Source organism: Salminus brasiliensis, chromosome 6 (genome assembly GCF_030463535.1).
Source record: "Salminus brasiliensis chromosome 6, fSalBra1.hap2, whole genome shotgun sequence".
NCBI classification, from domain to species: domain Eukaryota; kingdom Metazoa; phylum Chordata; class Actinopteri; order Characiformes; family Bryconidae; genus Salminus; species Salminus brasiliensis.
The window spans coordinates 5994415-6004589 of record NC_132883.1 but is presented as its reverse complement, the minus strand read 5'-3'; the positions used below and the strand labels follow the sequence as shown (position 1 = coordinate 6004589).

At 43.0% G+C, this 10175-nt stretch overlaps 1 protein-coding gene across 2 annotated transcripts in view; it reads left to right on the top strand.

The window, feature by feature from the left end:
• Positions 1–247: 247 nt before the first annotated feature.
• plxna3 (plexin A3) overlaps positions 248–10175 on the top strand; it is a 223737-nt gene continuing 213809 nt past the window's right edge. For both annotated transcript variants that reach the window (XM_072681439.1, XM_072681438.1), the window contains exon 1: positions 248–426. The gene's annotated coding sequence lies outside the window, so the exon portion shown is untranslated. The remainder of the gene's footprint in view (positions 427–10175) is intronic.

Here is a 10175-nt window from a genome sequence, read left to right as displayed (position 1 = left end):
GGGGTTGTTTTGGACACGAAGCGATCGCCTCAGCACATAGTCTGTGGTAATTAAAGGTTATATTTTAATGATTTAATACAAATTATATGATCTATCAGTGTATTTTGGTGTGTTTTGTTGTCGTAAGTGTTTCCTTAGCGCATTTTCATCACGCGAGTGCGACGCGGCCACCCCTCCACTCGCGGTGGTACGGTCCCTTTTAAAGGGCCAGTCCCCGTCCCCACGCCGCTGAAGAAAGCGAGACGGTTTCTTGAGGTTATGAGGTTTGCCTCGTCGTCCGCGCGGCGTGCACCGTGTTTTCGTGTTATTTTCGCTCGTGCAAAGACGACAGAGCTCGTGAAACACAACCGGCTCGTGAGCGCGCAAATCTACCGAGAGGGCTCCCAAAGAAAAGCTGTGGATGTAACTGTTGCACTTTGAAGCCAGGTAAGTGGCTCAGCTCGTGCACTCTCCTCGAGCACACACATACACACACACACACGCATATACTCTGCTTTCACGCTCGCGCAGCTACGGTGGGCACTGATTACTGATTTCCCACGGATGCTCCGTGTTTCAGCCTGGATAGCGCAGAGCACGCTTGCGCGCGCGGCTCTCCGACCAAATGGGATCTTTTTTGGGGTTGGGGGATTGCGCGAGCAGTTTGTCCCGTCCATCTGCAACAAGGCACGGATGCTTTGCCCGGTTGGTGCAGGCGGAACGGGGGTCCACATAAGCAGGGGTAGTAGCCAGCTAGCCCGTTCAGAACAAAGGGGGCTGTTAGAAATCGCAAAAGGACGTCAAAAGACGCGCCGCCTCCGTTTTACACCTACAGCTCGAGCGTGGAAACCGTGTGGTTTGGCTGTGCTGGTTCCCAAGCCGCACAACAATGGATCATTACATGCGCCCTATTGTAGCCGCGCGAGCTCATTGCCGTTTTCCATATAAAGTTGGGCGCGTGTGGGAAAGGAGGCACCGCGGTTCTCGTCGTTTAGACGTTTTGATGCTGTGGGTTTTTGCTGAATTCGCTACAGTGAGGAAAGTCGTGCCCGTCTGAGGCACACTGGAGGGCTGGTGGGTAAAAGGGGAGGGGGGTGGCTGCTGCTGCTGCTGCTGCTGCTGGTGCTGGTGGTGGTGGTGGTGGTGGTGTTGTGCCAGGCTGTTTGCCAGTGTGCTGCCAGCCTCCCTGATCTGATGGGTTTCCACTCGCGCACATCTGTATGAGACTAAAAGCACTGTCACGTGACCTGAAATATTGGTCTCTTATTTGTTATTTGGAGATAAACAGTGGTCAATGGCGGCACGAAATTCAGGGTGTATTTCTTGCACGAGCCTCCCTAAACTGATGCTGCTCTGCAAGCAGCTCGTGTTTTATCTATCTATCTATATATGTGTTTATATGCATGTGCTATGAACTACATGCATATGATTTAAATACTCAGTATCTATATATAACTAAATGCATGATTGACCTGTCTGTCTGATTGACTATATGCATGTGCTTTAAATACTTTGCATCTCTCTGTATGGATAGCAGTCCAGTTTAAACCTAGCTAGCTATATACATTTGCTTGCTATCTAAAATCTGTTTAAATATCTATCTATATATCTATCTATTTATCAATGCATATGCACGCTACGAGTGTTATACTCCATACATATACTTTGTATTATCTGTATTTTTTTAATACATCTTCCTAATAAATCTATATGCATATTGCATATCACTTAAACAGCATCTCTACAATTAATTGCATGCTTTATCTCTGCTTTGTCTGCTCATTTATGCCTCTATGCGCATATCTATTAGATCCCTCACACGGCCTATAAACGTGCATGCAATAAAGCAAAGCGTGCTTTGAATGTGCACGACTCTAACACCTCAATCGGTCGGTTGCACGTGAATAAAATGTGCTACCTCAACACAACCCCTGCTAAAAGAAGTAAACTGAGAGACACCAGTTGTGGTGAGGTAATGCATTTGATATAGCCCATCAGCCCCAAATGCTCTTTATTGTCAGTGGATGCACGGATTTAGCGCGAGGTCCATGCATGAAATACTTTGCAATAATAAGAGATGTGAATGGACACCGTTGTGCTCGCGCGCGCCCAGCTCCATGTTGTTGATCTCATCTCCATGTGTGTGGATGTGTGGATGCTCGTCGCGTGCAGTGCTGGCTGCAGCCCGGGCAGGGGGCACGCGCCGTGTTCTGTCGCGTTCAGTCGGAGCAGTCAGAGCGAGCGAAAACGTTTAAGAGCGAAAACCGAGAGCATAGCGAGCTAACGCGCGAAGAGCCCCCTGCAATCAACACAGCTTCAAATGCACGAGCTGTCGGAGAACGTTCCAAGAACGTTCAGCAGCGTTTTTTCCAGGAAGGTTCAGGAAGGTTCTGTAGCCTGTGACGTTTCAGAAATAACGTTACAGGAACGTTCTGAGAACGTTTCATGTAGTGACGGTTTACCTCACAACCTTATTAGAACGTTTCTCACAACATTTGCTAGAAACGTTTGAAGTAGCTAATCTAAGCATTAAAAACGTTGATCTGATTGATACATATTGACACTGATATCATGCTGATGCATAACATTTAATGAATGTGACAAATATTTTTTCCAAATGAGAATGGGAGCATTTATTTAAACATCGAACATTTTGGTTAGTGAAACATTTAGAAAATGTTACAGCTTTTAGTTTTTAGAGGGTTAAAATCTGGATGTTTTATACATTTAGGTAACGTTTGACACTTTAAAAAAAAAATGTTGCTTCAAATGTTTCAGTAAGGCTTGTGTTTGTCGAACTGGGAACGTTCTAATAACGTTGTGATGCAAACCATTCCGTTCAAACGTTTTCACAATGTTAATAGAATGTCATTTCGGTCATTTTTACAGGCTAACCTACCTGGTACATTTTTTAAACGTTGCTAAATGTTCTTATAATGTTCTCTGTTAGCTGTGAAAAATGTTTTTTCATGGGCTAAACTTTACTTTTTGAAATATGCCTACCGAAAAATGAAAAGCCCATATTGAGTTGTGAGAATAAACAAATAAACATTTCCCGAATGTTTTATTAAGTCTAATAAAATCATGAAATGCTCCAAAATACCGAAAGTCGTAACATGCAGAACCCTAACCCTAACCGAAAAACTGTTAGCTGGGACGCTAGTTACTTCATTCAGATGTGCTGATAAGTCTGTACCACATGAATAATATATAATATCAACACAACTATGGCCAGAAGTAAACCCAGAGACAGTAATTGTGTTGATGTGGTATATTTTATTCATGTAGAACCGCAGTACACATTTGAATGAAGTAATTTTCCTCAGTAAGTGGATGTTTCAGTGAAGTGTGTTGAGTAAGCAAGCTAATGCCCTCCATGGCGACAGTGCTGTGTGAGGAGCCAAAATAGAAAGCTACTTCACGAGGACAAAAAGTGCCGACCTGCCTTTTTATAGCGCTGAGCATTTACTCAGGATTCAGTAGTTATGATATTGAGGTCTCTACAGGCTGGATTGTAGGGGTGGGCGATGTGGCAGAAGCGTCTCCCGAAACCTTTGAGACCGTGAGCATCATGACCTTTGATTTTTGCTGAATTTGAATGGTTTGATTAGTTGAGACGGAGCAAAAAGCACACGCTGTACCGCATTAAAAATATATGATGTTATGGATATTAATGGATATTATAAGCACGGTAAAAACCAAAATGGGAGCTAAGACGTCCATAATATGGGAGAAATGATGAGACCTACTTTATCGTGATTACTAGATACAGCACAGTAGCATTTTTCTGATGCACTATATGTCTAGATATTTGTGGACGTCCCTTATAATGAATGAAAGGTGCACCCATTGCTGACACCGGTGCAAATGCACACACACAGCTTATCTAGTCCCTGCAGAGAAGGATTGCCAGTAAATAAAAAACAAAACAAAACATGAACCTGTTGGCACCAGGCCTAATGCCAAGCGTGGGTGCGCATGCCCCCCTTTATACCCACCTTGCGTGTTGATTGTGCCTTATCCAGTAATTTTGGAATGAGTTGGGGATGATTGGGTGGGGTGGTGATCATCCAACACTCTGATCTCATGAACACTCTTGTTGCTGAATGCAATCAAATCCTCACAGCAATCTATCAGAAAGCCTTCTTCACTGAACAGTAGAGACATTTACTCCAACAAAAGCAGGATCAGCTCATTTGAATACCCTTGATTTTAGAAGAAACAATAAAAGAGCGGGTGTCCCAATACTTTTGTCCGTGTAGTGTATGCTTTATGCATTAAGCTGATGCTCTTATCCAGAGCTGTTTAGCTACAGGTGCAAAATCGAAATCATCGAATTCTGGAATCGGCAGTCGGACAGTCTGTTGTTTTTATTTTGTTTGTGTTTGTATTTCATATTTAGATGCTTATTTGTGAGGTTAATCCATTGTTATTTATATTTCAACTGAAGACTAATAGAAAGGAGTAATTATAGCTAATCTTATTTTATATTGTTGCTATAATGCAAAGACCTTTCAGCTCAATTTTTCCATTTGTCACTTTTTTTTTTTAACAGACTGTGATTATTATTGTTCTTTACATTGTGTCAATTTAATGATGACTGGACCAATAGAAATGCTCCAAAATGACTTGAAATAAAATATTTTTGCATTGACCTCTTGAAATTGTTCAGAAAAGTTCAGAAGGTTTTTCCCTTCTCCTGCAAAGTTGCCAGTTTGGGGATACAAGGTTCTTGCTGGGCTGTGATGGTAAGCGAATTTAGGCCACACAGTGTGTCACTGTGTGTCACACAGAGTGTTTTTTTTTTTTTTTTTTTTGTGGATCCAAAATAGGTTGCATGTTGTTAGTTTATCAGCTGGTCAGTATCAATACCTGTGGTTGACCAGATCTTGTCCAAGAGGAACATCGTTAATTTCGTGTCTGGCTTGATCTCCATTTGTGTGATAGTTCACTCCATTTTGGAAAAGCACTTCCAGCGTTAGGTCTTGTTTTAGCACGGTTTCTTGTCATGATATTTTGGGGCAGCGTCGCTACTTGCGATGGTTTCGCCATTACTGTAGCACTACTCCTAAACCACTACACTTCCCACAATAGCTGGGTTAGATACATTTCACTCAGCTGGTAATTTGGTGTAATGATATTCACATCGGAATTGTTCAGAAAGTCATGTACGTTACATCTGTAGTGTTTAGTAAATATGCTAAAGAACACTCTGGAAAGTGTGTATTGGATATTTATCCGTTCTCTCATGCTGGATTAAAGGGAATTGAGTTTGCAATTGCATTAAATTGACTTGGCTGAAATGTTGGTTAAATACATTTCCTTTCCATTACGTCAACAGTCATTGCTGAGATGGGTAAACTAAAAGGCAAAGCGTATTGACATAATAATATGTTTTATTAATGAGGATCGATGCACACATTTTAATCAATGAAGTCGGCCTATCACTTTTTACTGCACTTCATCATTCATTCATTTCTTCATTTACAGTGTCCACTCACTCGCTCCCTCAGTCTGAGCACAGCAGTTTGACTGATGAAGAATGAGTGATTAATTCAGCGATCATGCAGTGATGACATCAGTGGTGATGGCTCTCTGGTGGCTGAATCACTCGCTTACGAAGTTTCATCTTGACAGATTTCCCTTGTATGAACACACACACACACACACACACACACACACACACACACACACCGTGACCCTCTGTGCTTTAACATGTTAATACCAGTGTAGCTCCACAGCCTGCAGGCAGATACTCACACAAAAGGTCATTTGGTCATCCATCACTTTGTCTAGCCGGTGATGTGTTGGCTGTAGTGACGGCACGCTCTGGAAATCTGCTTTCAGGGAATGCGAATGACATACTGAAGGTGTTTACCGCACAGATTATCGCTGTGAATGAACAGGCTGTCCTGATATGTGCCTTGCAGAGCGAACGTAGCAGTCCAGTAGGTGCACAGTATGTCAGAAAGTCGCTGGGCTATCATGCAGGCTGGACTACCCAACGTTGGGATGAGGCTGATTTTCCATTGTGGTTGGAAGTTGGAAGTCATATATCCGTCCAAACAACAGCATTGGGTTGAGCTCAAGCTCCAACGTTAGATAGACGTTAGATGTTAATGTTAGTTACTTAATGCCATATCAACAGCAGCATTCAGGTTGTGTGGATGTTAACGCTATGAAGTCTGAAGGGTTTTGGTTGGTATTGTGCTTCAATGTGATGTTGGTATGTGACGTTTGGAAGATGTTTGATGGCCTAGGGTCTCAAGGGCCATGTGTGAATCTTGGGCCAGTGCCGCTTTGCCACAATAGGCTGTGCTATCTGCCCTCATCATATTTTAGAATGATGTTGGTCGGCACAGGCGTCTGTTATGCCTCATCGGCAGCAGGGCTGGGCTTCGCATGTATTGGAGGAGATGTCTAAAGTCTATACCCTCCTAGTGTCTGCTGCATTGCTAGTTTTCAGGAGCGCTATGAGCGGGCGGGTGGGTTAATTGGCAGTACCAAATTGTGAGAAAAGGGGGAAACAGTCAAAAGGCCCAAACAAACAGAATATCAACGCCAGCTGTAGTCAGTAATTCAACCCCCGGTGTCCCAACCTAGTGCCGGCCTGCCTTTTTATAGCTTGGGGAGTTTATTCAGAGTTCAGTATTAATGATATTGAGGTCTGTACAGACTGGACTGGAGTGGTGGGCAATGAGGCAGAAATACATCACGATACTTATGTGTCATGATGTTTAATTTTTGGTAAATTAGGTTCAGCATTGCATTCCAAATAGATATTATGAGTACAGGTGAGCTGTCCAAAGCTGTAGGAACAAAATCCTGGGGTGGATTTATTTATTTATTTATTTATTTTTGCATTCTGGACCTGAATTTTCCATCTCCAGCTATAAATAAACATAACAAGGAAACACTATACATAGAAAAGACAATGCACTAACAAACTGCAGGTAGAGGGCGTGCAATGGAGCCTGGAAAATGTGTATTCCAGCAGGTGCAAATATGTGCAGTGACTACAGCAGCAGAAAGTGAGACAGTCCCTAATTCAGAAGAATTATAGTAATGAATGGATGAACTTCAGTCAATGTTTGGGGGCAGCTGGGGTGGTGGGCTTTTCATTGTGACATTCTAAAAAGGCCGAAATCCTGAACGGCATTAGGATTCCTTCAACTCTGAACGGTTGTCACTGGGTTTTTAAACCACAGCAAGTCACTGAAACCACTAACTGTTCGGTTTCTAGTGCGCCTGCCAGCGTCGGGGTCCAGGGCTGGGCTCTGGAATGGCAGGGACTCGTTTGTGGCTTCTCTCCTCCTTTTGTCAGTTTTCTGGGGTGGGATCAAACGGCGCCGGCATGCCCTCATCCTGTGAGTGAGCTTTGAGCTGAGCTGCCATGTGGAGTCACTGGAGGTGGTGATCGCTGAACAATAGCTACTGTCTGTGCTCGCTCGGCCTGCCCCTCTCTCTCTCTCTTTCTCTCTCTCCCTCTCTGTCTTAGTCAGCCCCTCTCTCTGTCTCTTTTTCTATCTGTCTGTCTCTGATGATTCTGTCTCTGAGAACAGCCTGGCGGTATTGATAAAACTGAGTAACACCTTTTTCTTTAGCAAATAAGTCACAGTATCAGGTGAGATTCTTGGCGTTTGCACAGTCAGTGAAGGCCTGCTTGGATGGCGCTGCTACTGCATGTGAGAAGAATATCAGATTTGCGACTAACCAACCTGATACGGCCTGTTTTGATCGGCCCATTCTGTCCAGCTCTGATTCTGTTAAAACGACACCGATGGGAATTGGAGCTGGAATATCACTATTGATGGGTTTTTGGTAACGGGATGTTCTCAGAAGATAATGTTGGATGAGATATGGGAGGGGGGGAATAATGAAGGCATTCAATCCGGTGCTGTACTGTAGGTTCTTTCAGTGATGCGTTGCCATGGAAGGACCACTTTCGCTGTCATAAAGAACCACGATTATAATTAAGAAGAAACCTAATGTAAAGGTTTTGTATCAGTTTAAATGTTCACACTCGCAGTGGTTCTTTGTGGAACCAAAAGAGGTGGTTGTTCTTCTAGTTTATCAGTCACTGCCTGTGTTAGCTGGTCAGTCTCAATAGCTGCGGTTGACCAGTTCCCGTACAAGATGAACGTCTAATAATCGTTAAGTCCGTGTCCAGCTTGATCCCCATTCGTGTGTGATGGTTCACTCCATTTTGGAAAAGCACTTTCAGCGTCGGGTCTTGTTTTAGCACATTTCTTGTCATGGTGTTTTTGGGAAGCGCTGCATAGTTATTATGTTACCATAGCAATACACCCAAACCAATACAATCCCCACAATAGCATGCAAATCCAAGGGCTTACAGCTTAAAGGTTTCCGGGTGGCCCCCGTGCTTGTGAAATTACTGCATTTACCCTAATAGAGCGCACCGTGTATCCTCTGTGTGACTGAGTGAGTGCACATGCCGAGACCCCTGTACTGTGACTGTTAGGTCAGGATACATGTCCCATTACACCTCTTGCTGTCGTGCTGTCCCTAACCTGAACCTAGCGGTCATAAATGTTAAACAGACACAAACTAGGTGTACTTTGTACGTATTTTATACATCTGCTTGACCTAAGCGACTGGAAATGCCCCGCACCCAGCACCCAGAAAACGGGGCGCTTTCTGCAATCTGTCAATGCTACTAAAACTAAACCCCAGCACTGTGAGCCCCAGGATCAGTATACCGGTACGTTTCCCTCAACACTATCTGCGTTTCTTCCTGCTCTGGTGTTGGTCTCGGCGCCTCGCTACAGAAGGATCAGCCCTCGCTGATATCTCTAATGAGATCTTTTGTTTTTCTTTGGCGCCGACAGGTGGATTTTTCTTTCTCTCCTCAAACATATGGCAGGAAAAGGTTATTAGACTAAGCTTCACACATGCTGATGGAAGCGATAGGGACAGTATGAAGACGTAACCTGCTCTCCGGATCATGGCAGTGGCATCAGCTGCCTCTTATTACTCTTATTGTGTAGATGAGCGAGAGAGAGAGAGAGAGAGTGAAGTAGTGGCCTAATGAATGGAAGTCCATAAGAATGCCAGAAGGCCAAAACCCAGATTGGCTCGCTAATTCTGACATCTGTAGGAGGGGCTGCTGACTGTGGAGATGGGTTTGGAGAAGGAATGATTGCACTGGACGAGAGTAAATAAATGTGTGGTTTTCTGTATAGTTGATACCAAATATAATTTTTTTTGGAAGTAATTAAGTAATTTTGGACCATTTCCAACTGTCCATTTAACATTTAAATGTTCACACAAGGGCAGCTGGAATTTGCAAATGGCATTTTAAAAAATCTCATTTTTCTCTTTTTTTTGTTTTTTTTTGTTTGTTTGTTTGTTTTTTTTAATACGGCATTTGAAAATTCCAGTTTCCCTTAAGTAAATATTGAAATGTTAAATGGTCTAATAAAAAAAGTTAAAAATTGTTTGTTACATAAAAATTGTTACATTAACATGTTTAGGGATGTGCTGCTATAAGCATCTTGAATGGAGGACCACCATCATCATTATTCCAGAGAACACAGTTCTTCCACTGCTCTGCAGCTCAATGCTGGGGGGCTTTATACCCCTTCATAGCCCACACCTGGCATTATCTGCTCCAGAGAGTCCTATTCTATTACTAGTACTAGTACTTCTCTACGAGGACTAGACAAACAATTGCACATATTGCTGACACATGTGCAAATGCACACACATAGCTTGTCTAGTCCCTGTAGAGAAGTATTGCCAAAAAATAGGACTCTGGAGCAGATAAACATCATGAACCTGTGGAGCTGTGGAGCAGTGGAAGAACTGTGTTCCCTGGAATGATGGATGGTGCTTCAGCTGACCTCACTAACGCTCTTGTCGCTGAATGCAATCAAATCCTCACAGCAGTTATCCTCCAAAATCTAGTAGAAAGCCTTCTTCTATGGACAGTAGGTGTAGTTTCTCCAACAAAAGCAGGATCAACTCTTTTGTAATGCCCTTGATTTTGGAAGAAACAAGATTTAAGGGGGTGTCCCAATACTTTTGTCCAAATAGCGTACATATAAACAATTATATCTGCCTGAATTCATACATATTTATTTCTGTTAAAGTTTTAAAAGCAGTAAAATGAATAAATTGCAGGCAGCCCAGAGTCACCTAAAGATCGGAGTGCAAAATATAGAAATATAAAAATA